General features: G+C 41.7%; 1 protein-coding gene across 4 annotated transcripts in view; it reads left to right on the top strand.

The window, feature by feature from the left end:
• The first annotated feature begins 1,907 nt into the window (after positions 1–1,907).
• LOC137250795 (lipopolysaccharide-induced tumor necrosis factor-alpha factor homolog) overlaps positions 1,908–12,646 on the top strand; it is a 50,917-nt gene continuing 40,178 nt past the window's right edge. Inside the window, exons 1-4 of one of the 4 annotated variants that reach the window (XR_010953069.1) lie at positions 1,909–1,995; positions 2,678–2,768; positions 2,832–3,387; positions 3,451–3,812. The gene's annotated coding sequence lies outside the window, so the exon portion shown is untranslated. Of the gene's footprint in view, positions 2,239–2,677; positions 3,388–3,450; positions 3,813–12,646 lie in introns of all 4 variants that reach the window. The other 3 variants (XR_010953068.1, XR_010953067.1, XR_010953070.1) reach the window with 3 other exon arrangements.

Below are 12,646 nucleotides of genomic sequence, written 5' to 3'. Positions count from 1 at the left end.
AGACGAACTGGCGATGAGCGGTAGAACTGCGGATCTGCAAGCCGCATAAATTCGAAGGGAACGGCAACCTTTGGATCCACATTGGATGGCGGACTCAACCGATAGTGGCCATTGACCACGGCGGCTTGGGTAGTGACATGAGTCGTTGACCCGAACTTGCCGCGCAGAATAAGTGTGCATTGCCCTAGTCCTTGGCGCTCTAACTGCAAATCGCGTACCAGATCTGCATCGACGATGGTGCTGGCGGCGCAGGGATCAATGATGGCACGAACCAGATGTAGGTGCCCACGCGATTCGACGCGTACGATGGCCGTCGGCGCAATGGGCACGAAAGACCGCATTATGGGCGCTGGAGTGGCTGGGAGTAGCCGGCCGGTTCGGAAGCCTTCCGGTGTACCACGCGATAGCGCCTTTTTATCTAGGGCGTCAGAAGTGTATATGGCGTTGATTTCTTTCGCCGCTGCTGTATTCCGCGTTTGGATGACTCGGTCGGGCCTCCTTGGAGTCCGATGTCGCGGTGCCGCCAGTTGTCTCGGTCATTTCGACGTTTATTTGCTTTCACCGCGGTTCTCTCATGCTGTAACAGCGGCCGGAAACTGCGCATGCCATGGTTGACCGTTGACGGTCTTGTTGTCTCTGTTTTGCCTTTTTCTTCCTCCGCCTTTGCTCTCTCCTCCTCCATTTCTTCTTCTTCCACCTGCTGAGCCCAGGACTTTGTCGGCCCCATTAGGTGGATTGACAACGTGTCATCGGACGGGCTGTCGTCGCCAATGGTTGTTGCATCATCGCGTTCAGAAAGACGCTCATCTAGATGGAGCATGGTGTGGTGCTTCTGCTGGCACCGTTTGCAGCGATATTTGCTATTACACTTGTCCACGCGATGAAAGGGCGACAGACAATTCGGAAGGTATTTGTGCAGCAACACGGCCCGCAACCTCTCCTCCGGGGATTTTTTCCTGTATTCGGCACAGAGTCGGAGACTATGGTCCCTGCCGCAGAGCTGGCACGCGACGTCGAAACGCTTTGCGCCTCCCTCTGCCTTGGCCAATAAGGTTTGGTAACGGGTCATGATCTGAAAGAATATTGGTATCATTGATCATGCCCAAATTGAGGTTGGCGGAATGTTTTTTGGGTGGCGTAAGCCAAAAAAATATTATCTCTCATATATTTTCGCAAGAGAAAAAAAAAACATTTTATTGAAATAAAAATTAAGGGCCATAAGTAAATACGAAGAAAAAACGGATTTAGCACGCATCCATACGATGTGGCTGGTGCTTTAGCGCCTCTAGTACATCCCTGCAAAAACGCTCTCGTCACTCCACGTCATTTGACTAGTCATTTTACCAGGTCATAGGTTATATTCCTAGTCATACTTGCATGGGCGTGATTAGGTTTTGTGACCAAATTTTGTAGGGATTTTATAATTTATTTTATGTCGGTAGATGTCGCCGAAGTAGTCCTAAAGATTTATTTTTTGGTTTGTGGAGAACTTTGTTTTCACAACAAGTGGCCTGCCACCACACGGAACGGTTAGAAACCTGACTGAAAAGGTATTACAGAGTTGCATTTCCACCATTCAACATTATTTTCGACGTGTATGGTCGATAATGTTGAGATTCGTGAAATTAAGTATTTTAAATCTCGACCAAGTGAATGATTGATCGAGATATGTAATACGCGACATGTGTTGCGTGTAGCAACGCGTAAGGCATAATGTCGGTAACACAGTGCATTGACAGTCAGAAATGGAGTGTAGAGATTTTGACTAGCAGATGTCGCTCTTCCATTTCCTGAATGAAAAAAAATCATTGAGATAAAACAAGCGGTGGTGAGTAAATTTCTATAATGCGTAATATGGTTTTTTATTAATTTATTTCTCTTTTTCTTTTCAGGTATCCAGTGCTGTTGAAGGTGTCATGGTACAACATGCAATTAAAACAAGCGGCTGAGCCATTATATCGTGAACAAAGCGTTGAGGCACAAAAAACGTTTAAGGTGAGTGGTGTCGTTTTCTCTAAACGCTGCCAACATGAAGGCCAAGGGATAGTTGAAGGAATACGAAGTGCTTAGCCGCAAATTGCCAACCGAGAAGGAGCCACAAAATCCACTGTCCACAATGCGTATCTTTGCCCCGGATAACATTGTAGCCAAATCGCGTTTTTGGTATTTCTTGCGAAGATGGGGTGCTAATATATAACACCACCACACATAGCTAGTTGTGTGCTGTGCAATATTCAGGTCAAGAAATTGCGAACAGATTTAGAAAATAACTAAATATACAAACAAAATATTGAGTAAGAACACAGCCAATTATTATGATATAACATTTTGTTTGTGCATATGTATGCCTGTGCAGACCTGAGTTGCAATGTTTCGAGTTCCCAGTGCGGAATGTTTTTTGTGTTCCTAAGAACATCGTTTAAAATGCATATATACGAGACAGTCGGTTCTATGTACCGGAGCGAGTCTGGATTTTTCCCGACCAAGGCCTCAATGTGTTTTGGTAACAAATTCCTTGAAAATTTACAAACGATTTTGCTTAGGATGTTTTGCATTAAAATGTTAAACTAAATTTTCAAGCTACTCTGGTTGTGTTCTAACACTTTTTGTACTAAATGTCTTGTTGTTCTACTTATAAAAGATATAAGTGATACTCATAAATTCCTACATTCCACAGACACTATATGGCGATATTGAAGGTAAATACGTTGGCGATCTAGGCTGCGGCAGTGGTATGCTGAGTGTAGGCTCATTTCTTCTTGGCGCTGGTATGACTACTGGATTTGAAATCGATGAAGATGCATTAGATGTAAAGATGTAGTATTAAATAGGTATGCTTAATGGGAAACCCCAACTAAAATGAAGAACTTCGGCATTTGGTTGCGTTATGATTCGCGTTCTGGTACACTGCGCTTTGGTAAAATTGATATAACAGAGGCGCAGTTCACTATTATCGTCATACATATTATATCAGCTGTTTTTGGTTCGCATGTTGGGCAAACGCGGATGTTTGGTAATTTTCAAATGTGGTACCTCATAGCGTTAATGACCATAGTTTGTGGACTTTGGTCGTTATGGTTTATATTATCTGTTATTTTGGCTGGCGGGGTTGGCAAGAATGGCAAGAATGGCTCCACAGTTGCTGGTACCAGCGTTTTATCGCCTAGCATACCACTGACAATGATTATCTTACCCGCTCTAATAATCGCTCAGAAGTTGCCACAAATATTTTCACTGAACATTCATGTATATATTGGCATTTGGTATGGTGGCTGCCAAAGTCACCAATAAGCTTGTGATCGCACATATGACAAAAGCTGAAATGGAATATCTGGATTGGTCGCAATTGGGTCCAGTTTTCTTATTCCGCATATAACCATTTTGTGGGCAAGTATTCGTGGTTTTATAGAAAAACAAAAAATATTTATGTTGAATTGTCTTCACCTATAGATTCTTGTTATCGTGTATTTGCAACTAATAAGAGTATCACCTCAACGCAGACAAAATGGATATCATGGACATACAAGCGGTGGAGTCCAACTGAGTGACGTCACGGTGACCCCAATACTACGTTCACAAGAACAAACTTCTACAATTATCAGCAACAAGCGAGCAACGTGAACAACAACCACAACTACAAATTTCCGATATACATCATCCAACGCGTGATCGTAGCGGTGGTGCATCAAGCTCCAATTCCTCAAGCGACACGACGGAGCTTGACCTGCATCACAGTGTTCTAGGAAGCGACCGAAATAGTGGTGGCGCAAGTGAAGGCAGCACCGTACGTGATTTCTATAGCAAACGTGAAGGTAATATGACTTTTCATGATTTCGATAAGGAAAAGAAAGTTTAGCAGTTATTGAAAGGGAATGTAATGGACATGGTTGCACCATGGATAGCACAATTATTAAATGATTATACTATTAGCGTTTATATTGGGCAGTTGAATACAATAGTTGCTTATCCTTTGACACGTAGCTACGTAAATCATTTCGATTCGCTCACAATAGGCACATTCAATTTCAATGATTTCAAACGTTCATCCTCCAACGAGGATGAATCTGTTTCCATTCCCTACTTTTGGCAAAAATTCGATCCAGAAAATTACTCTGCCTGGTTCGGTGAATATAAATATAATAGTGAGCTTACAAAAGTGTTTATGGCGTGCAATCTCATCACTGGTATGGTTCAACGTCTCGATAAAATGCGTAAGCAAGCCTTTGCTTCAGTGTGCCTGTTTTGTGAGGATAATGATAGTACCATATCCGCCGTTTGGGTGTGGCGCGGTCATGAATTAGCCTTCACACTATCACCCGATTGGCAAATTGGTTACCATTGTTATGTATGGGAGAAATTGGATGCCAACTCGGAAGAAACCAAAAAATTAGTGCAACAATATTTTTCTTGGACAGGTACTGATCAGGGTGAAATATTCAAACAATTACAATATACAAGAAAAAGCAACTGCATAAAAAGTCAACTGAGATTTGAATGCTTGATTAGTGTTCCGCTTGAAATTAAAATTAACCAACTCAATACATGCATAGTATACCCTTTCTCAGTCATCCACAGCATTAAATATCAAAGCGTACTGCAAAACGAACGTTTTTTTGTAATTTCAAAAATTATAGGTCTTTCGCTTTTGTACGCGTAGTGTGTTGAAAAACTACGAGCTGTTCGAAACTGAGAGTTATTTATATTTAACGAAATAAGCTGTTCCCTTTTTTTTTTTTTTTAAATAAAAGTTGAAAGGTAATCTTGATTTGTTTGAAATTCGCTAACGCTTGTAAATACAGGGTGGCAAAGGGTGGAAATTAGTTGGGAAGGAGTCATAAGAAATAGATTTCGTGGTATCTGGGGATTTGCTTTGGTGGAATGGTTTTCAAAGAAACTTAGTAATGTTGCTGTTTGTGTTCCATTTATGGAACTCAACGAATTACCCACGGTTGTCTATTTGTATGAGTTAAGCAGGGATTGCTCGTATCGCTTTAAATGTATGAAAACATTTATTTGAAGCAATTCAATAATTCGGGAAAACTTAAACAACGTGACATCCGGACGGACAAGGCTCATTATACATAGGTAGTTAATTTTATTTAACTGTTGTAAAGAAATGTAAATAATACATTTGGATACTCATTTAAGTGATCACGGTTGAGAGAAAATTATTATGCATTTAAGCCCAAGCGGTTGCGGGTGCCATGTGTCAGATATAGCAAACCCAAAAAACCCGTTTGAGGAATTTGGCAATAGGCAGTTTGATTTTTATGATAATGAGAAAAAAATGATTCAATTGTATTCTGCGGCAGATAGTGAGTCTGCGTTAGGTTGGGTTGGCCTCGTTCGGGGGAACGAGAGCTGGGTGATTTGTGTGTTGGCCTCGTTCGGGGTGAACGAGAGCTGGGTTTTTTGGGATAAAGGAATATGGACTATTAAAGTTAATTTTCGTTGTCGTTGGGCGGAAGTAGTACCAGTTTCGCTATTGGTCTTGTAATTTGTCCCTTAGTTGTATTGACGTCAACAACACGTACACGGTTGTCGGAACCTGGATGTGTGTTGACGATTCTGCCCATTCTCCACTCGTTTGGTTGTAGGTTATCCTCTTTTATGACGACTAGGTCCCCGGGCTTTAAGTTGGATTGTGGATGTTTCCATTTATACCGTTTCTGGATCTCGGTGAGATATTCCGATTTCCATCTTTTGCAAAAGGTCTGATGAAGGGCTTTCATCTTTTGCCATCGGTTTACAATGGAGGCAGGGTTTTCACTACAGTCGAGTTCAGGTGAAGCTAAAAGATGCCCACCTACAAGAAAATGGCCTGGAGTAAGCGGCTCCAGGTCGGAAGGGTCGTTGGATGAGGGACTTAGAGGTCCCGAGTTGAGGCAGGCCTCAATTCGACATAAGAGGGCTGTAAACTCTTCGAGAGTATATTTATGATCGGACGCGATCTTTTTAAAGTGGGTCTTAAAACTTTTTACCCCCGCTTCCCACAAACCTCCCATGTAAGGAGCGCTTGGCGGTATAAAATGCCATTCTGTAATGTGATGGCTATATTTAGTCAACGTTCCGTCCCTTGCTTCACGCAGAAATGCTTTAAACTCGGATCGTAAAGATCGAGAAGCTCCGACAAAGTTAGTACCATTGCCGGAGTAAACGTTTTTTGGACAGCCCCGTCTGGATGCGAATCTGGCGAAGGCAGCTAGGAAGGACCCGGAACTAAGGTCGTTTGTCGCTTCTAGATGGATGGCTTTCGTCGAAAAGCAGAGAAACAGGCAGACGTATCCTTTCGAAATTCGACATCCCCTCCCTATGTAGGATTTTATATCGAATGGTCCCGCGAAATCTACCCCGGTGTTGGTGAAGGCCCTAAAAAAGGTGGTGCGCTCCCCATAAGTTGCGTTTGTGTCCGCTTCCTGTAAATAGTGCAGACTTTGCAGTTGTGGATAACCGACCTTATCATTATTTTAACACGTGGGATCCAGTACTGAGTGCGAATATGACGTAGCATCAGCTGGTTCCCTCCCTGCAGTGTGGTCTCATGAGAGGATTGGACTATAAGTCTGGATAACCTGCAAGCGTAAGGAAGAATAATGGGATGACTTTCATTATGGGACATGTCTTTCGATGCCCCTGTCCGCCCCCCCAGTTCGAATGATGCCTTCTTCATCTATATATGGGTTCAGGGGTAAAATCTCACTCTTCCCATTTATAAGTTTTCCTGACTTCAAATTGTCGTACTCTTCTTGATAATGTTGCCTCTGGCATATTGTTATCAATCTTCGTGTTGTTTTTTCTATTTCGTCAGGAGCTATCGAATGAGAATCCGTTTTAAAGGAGGCTTTAGTTATTGGGTGCGTATTCTGGAAAAACCGAAGAATATAGGATATAACCCGCAAGGCCCTTGGTAAATCGGAAAACCTATCTAGAATATCAAAGTTATTTTTGACCGAAGTTGTATGAACTTTCACCCTCTTTTCCTCCATATTCGTATTGTAATCTTCTTCTTGTGTTGGCCAATTTTCGTTGTCTTCTTGTAACCAAGAAGGTCCCTGCCACCACAAAGAATTGCGATTAGATCCGAAGCGTAGAGGCCTCTGCTCGCCAAATCTGCAGGATTTGACGCGGAGTCTACGTGCCGCCATACCTTGCCTCCTACTTTATCGATGATTTTAGTTATTCGATGTGCCACGAACGTTGACCACGAACATGGTGGTTTTCGGATCCACGCCAGTACTATGGTCGAATCTGTCCAAAGGGTTACTCTTGAATGTTTGAAAGTTGCATATTTTCTATGGCGGACTCCATAATTTCTGCAAGTAGGACTGCGCCGCAGAGTTCCAGTCGTGGCAATGATATGGTTTTGACCGGGGCTACTCTCGTTTTGGCCATCAACAGGTTGGTGAAGACTTGACCCTTTGTTTGTACCCTCAGGAAAACAGTGGCGGCATATGCTTTTCCCGAGGCATCGCTGAATCCATGTATTTCGACGCTGTCCCTTGGGGTAAAGTGAACCCATCGCGGTATGCGGATATCGTTGATTTTTCCGTATTCTTGCATAAATGCGGTCCAACGATCTAGAGTAGTTTGTGATACTTCTTCATCCCAGCCTGTCCCTTCCAACCAAATATTTTGCATTATTATTTTGGCTACAATTACTACTGGTCCCAGCCAGCCAAGAGGGTCGAAAAGCTTTGCAATCGCAGAAAGTATAGCCCTTTTTGTGATGGCATTGCTGTTTTCAAAAGGTTTAGCAGTAAAATAGAATAGGTCGGAATGCGCGTTCCACTTAATGCCTAGCGCTTTAACCGTACTAGTATCTTCAAACTCTAGGAAGTCCTCTGTTAATAAATGCTGCTTCGGTATACCCTGCAGAATTTTCTTGCAGTTGGACGTCCATTTTCGCAATGGGAAACCTGCCGATTGCAATGCCGATGATATTTCGTCCCTTGCCTTGATTGCAATTTCGATGCTGTGTCCACCGGCGAGTACGTCATCAACGTACATGGAATTTCGCAGAATATCTGCTGCCATTGGATGCGATGTCTCGACGTCATCTGCTAGTTGGTGCAGCGTCCGAATCGCAAGATACGGAGCACAATTAACACCAAAGGTTACCGTTTTCAATTCGTAAATGTTAATTGGGTTTTTGGGGCATTTGCGAAATATGATTCGCTGACATTTTGTTTGGTCTTCATTGACCCATATTTGGCGGTACATTTTCTCTATGTCGCTGTTAAATACGTATTTGAACAGCCGCCAACGTAGTATAAGGATTGTCAGGTCGGATTGAAGAATCGGACCTGGATATAAGGCATCGTTGAGACTTTTGCCATTAGTGGTAGAACAAGATGCATTAAATACGACTCTGACTTTTGTCGTTGTACTTCCCTCCTTTATAACAGCATGGTGAGGTAGGAAGTAACAGTCATTTGAGTCTGGCGAAATATTGCCTATTTGTTTCATGTGCCCTAAGGTTTCATATTCGGATACAACTCTATTGTATTCCGTTTGAAGGACTGGGTTTTTCGCAAGTCGTGTCTCGTTGCGATAGAATTGAGAACACGCACTTCTTAATGAGGGGCCTAGGCTAAATTCTTTCCTAAAGGGCAAGGAGACTACGTATTTGCCATCGTTGTTCCGAACTGTTGTGGATTTGTATAGCTCCTCGCAGTAAGTATCATCTTTATTGATGCTCCTCTTCTTTGGAATTTCCTCTATCTCCCAAAAGGCCGCCAATTGTTTATCTAAAGTGACCTCATTGAAATATGAAACTAGGGTCTTATTTGTATCAACCGCATCTGTCCGGCCTGTCAGAATCCAGCCGAACACCGTTTCCTGTGCTATTAATGTGTTTAGCACATCTTTCCTAATGCCGCCTAACATAATTTGGGGGTATATGTATGTCTCCGCCCAGAATTAGATCGACTGGCTCATTGACAAAGAATCGTTTGTCAGCCAGTACTAAGTCAGGGAATGCTTGCCTAGTCATTGCGTTTATTTGGCAAGTTGGAAGATTCCCTGTCAATTGTGGTAAAACCAGCATGATCGTATTGATCTCGATTAATGGGTCGGTTGGTGACCGCAGTTGTGTTGCACGCTTCTTTTACTTGTGCAGACATTGTATTATTGATGCCAGAAACTTGGGCATGCAGGTGTATGGATGGCAGATTAATTCTGCGCTTTAGTTTCTCGGTAATGAATGAACATTCAGATCCCGAGTCTATTAGGGCTCTCGCCGAATAGTCAACACCATTAAAATGAATATTGACCTGAGCTGTCCCTAGTAATACCCCTTTATTTGTGTTTGCGAAACATGAGTTCACATTATTAATCGGAGCGTTTTCTCTTTCAGCATTGCGTCGTATTTGAGCTTCCCGTGAGGTAGATGCTCCGATAGTGTCAGAAGTATTTGTTGGTTTTGGCTGATTCGAAATATGAAGCAGCGTATGATGTCTTAAATGACATGTGGCACAGTTCATTTGACTGGCGCACTTTGTCACCGAATGGCCAGCAGAAAGGCAGTTTATACACCCACGGCTGCTCCTAATTTGTTCAAACCGTTTATTGGGTGTTAAACGTAAGAACTTTTCACACTTTGAAATTCGATGTGCAGGACTTTTGCACATCTTACACGTAGGTTTGGCTGCTGTTGCACTTGCCTGGTATGACCCTAATCGTTCCGACGATGTATCTGCCGAGGAACGAGAAGCATGTGGCTTAGAGGGTTTTGAAACCGTATCCCCTCTTATATCTACCACAGTTTCCAACGTTTGGAATCTGCTGGATAAGAATTTATCCATATCTGCCCATTTTGAAATTTCTGTTTTATTTTCTATGGTTTGTTCCCATAGAGCCAGTGTGATTTCTGGCAGTTTTGTGGAGCACAAATATGTTAGAATTGCATCCCAGTTTGATATGTCAATCCTGTGACATTGAAGCGCTGAGATACAATTGTTTATTTCACGTTGCAGTTTTTTAATGGAGCTACCGCATTCGCTCTCAACTGCTTTTAAACTGAAAAGAATTTTTAATTGGGCATTGACCAAGATACGCTTGTTTTCGTATCGGTCACATAAATTTTTCCACGCTGTATCGAAACCGTCTGTTGTTAAGGAACACCGTTCCACTATCTCTTTGGCCTCCCCTTGAGTTTTTTGCCTTAAATAGTATAGTTTTTGCACTGCATGAAGTTTACTATTATTAATATATATGGCAGTGAACATGTCCCTAAAAGACGACCATGAAATATAGTCACCTTTGAAAATATCCGTATCACATGCTGGCAGGCGCACATGATATTCCATATTATCTGAGACATCTACTTTCTTATCTTTCTTTTCAAAATTTTCCAAAAGCTCAGCTATTGCCGCCTGACACTTTAGGAAGCTGAAATAGCACATTTTATGCTTCTTCTTGATAGCCGATAAGTCCTTTGAATCAAGCTCTGATGAACCTAAGAGCTTTTCGTATGTCACCTTCGTAGCTTCCCACAGAGTTTTTAACTCATCCCTTTGGTATATTAGGGAGTGTTTACTGTGTTGTGAAGGTGACATGTCGTTGAAGTCATTTTCATACTCCGTCACTGCATCTGCTTGGCGTGTATAGGTATCCATTATATGAAAATTTATTGAAATATTAATTGATTAATTGCCTTTGCAGAGAGTATTGAGTGAAAATGAACTGAAACGAAGGACTGTGTTTGAGAGAGATCTCTCGAGGGAGTGGCCTCGAAGCTTGCGAGAAAGCTAGGAATTAATTTAAAGAATGTGCAATTTTCGTGGTGGCAACGGCGCGCACCCACGTAATTATTCAAAGAATGCTCTAATGCAGATGTGCCAATGACTTGTGTAAGCCAATAAGTAATGACTAGTGAAGAAAGTGGTGTTAGTGAAAAAATAAAGAAATGTATGAACGTTCGTTATGGACTTTTTGGTAATTTAACCAAGGGCTGTGATCTTTTGTATCACAAAAAATTAGATCAGTCAAAAACTGATTTGTGTATTGCCGCAAGTGAAAAATAAAAATAATTTAATTTTTAAAAAATTGAACAGGAAATAAGCCTTTTGGCCACCCAAACAACAACAACAATATATGTGTATGTAACTAAGTGCACTTTGTACTATAGCACCAAACTAAATTGCAAACGTATTGCCCGTGTAAATAAGTGCAAGTGATTTTTATGTGGAAGAAAATTTTATTTAATTAAATGTGCGCCTAAAATAAATTTACAGGTTTCTGAATAAGCAGTGGATTAAATAAATTTTTTCAAATAAATCCTGCAAAGGTGAAAATCGAAAAGTGACGCAAATCGGTGTTTGAGGTTATGTTAACCTTTTAGAGCAGTGTTGTGCTACCTTGAGCTGAGTCCGGAAAATCTTACCGATGGTGGGGGATAGTTCCGGATAGTCACAAGGCGTGTTGCACAAACTTTAAATAACTGCGTTAAGCGCCTTTTCCTATTTTTGCACAAGATGAGACTTCTCACTTCACGAAAAAAAAAAACAAAATCACTTGCACTATTACATATAAAAAAGTCACTTTGTAATTTGTAATTTTATTTTGTGAAATTTTATTAAAAGTGAAAAGGAAAACCCTACCTAGCACGGAATATTTTCAAACCACGTACCTTTCAATAAATTGCTGATCCGGATTAGTAGATTGACTTTTTGTGGATTGTCGGTGTTGTTGATGTTGTTTGGAGGTTGGATGTCGCTCAAATCTGTTTGTGTATGCCAATTGCTGATGAATATATTATCACTATCGTAAATCTCTTCTTCCTCGATTTAATTGCCTAGGGAGTGGAGTGGACTGTAGTTATTGGTGATTGGCTCTTCTTACCGGCGTGGTAAGGACCATGAACAAATGCGTGGTGGCAACGGCGCGCACCCACGAATTTGTTAAATAATAGTTGAGGCGAAAGAGGGGGAAGAAAATAAAAACACCAAAAGGATTTCGTATTAATAAAAAGAATTCACAAAGTGCTTTTATTTATATAAATACAACAAGTGTTAAGAAAAGGTTTAACAAATGTTGTGGAAAATGATATATATGTGATATAATTTTGAAAAGTTGAACTTACGTGAACGGGCGATTACGTGTTCCTTTGCTGGCTGCTGGATTAAAAGAGGACGAGACTCTTTTCCACATGAGCCGATGAACCCACGATACAGCCACTTCGTTGGGTTTCCCGGCAACAAAGTTGCTGTACCACGGGCTCACAGCGGTAAACGTCTAAGACACATACGTACTACCACTCACACATGCCTGTGTGTATATCACAAGAATATGCGGGTGGTAGTAACGAAGAAAATAAAACAAAGAAGTTATGTTACGAGGGGGGGGGGGGGGGGGGGGAGATATATTTAGGCCTGTGGCCTAAACAATGTTATTATTAATATTTCTGCAGATCTATTGTGCAAGACCTTTCAGCCTAATTTTGTATCTGGAGGCTCTTGATGTATCTAAGTACCTCTTCAGGCTTTTTACTCCATATCACATAGGGATTAAGAGTCCCACAACCTATATGGGATAGTCTCTGCCTAGCTAGAGCGACGCATTCGCAGAGAATGTGAACCGGCGTTTCATCATCCAGCTCACAGGGACGACAAATTTGGGTATCAGATAGATTTAATTTACTTAGGTG

This window comes from Eurosta solidaginis, chromosome 4 (genome assembly GCF_040869045.1).
Source record: "Eurosta solidaginis isolate ZX-2024a chromosome 4, ASM4086904v1, whole genome shotgun sequence".
In the NCBI taxonomy this organism is placed as follows: Eukaryota; Metazoa; Arthropoda; class Insecta; order Diptera; family Tephritidae; genus Eurosta; species Eurosta solidaginis.
This window is presented reverse-complemented; position numbering and strand designations above follow the sequence as displayed.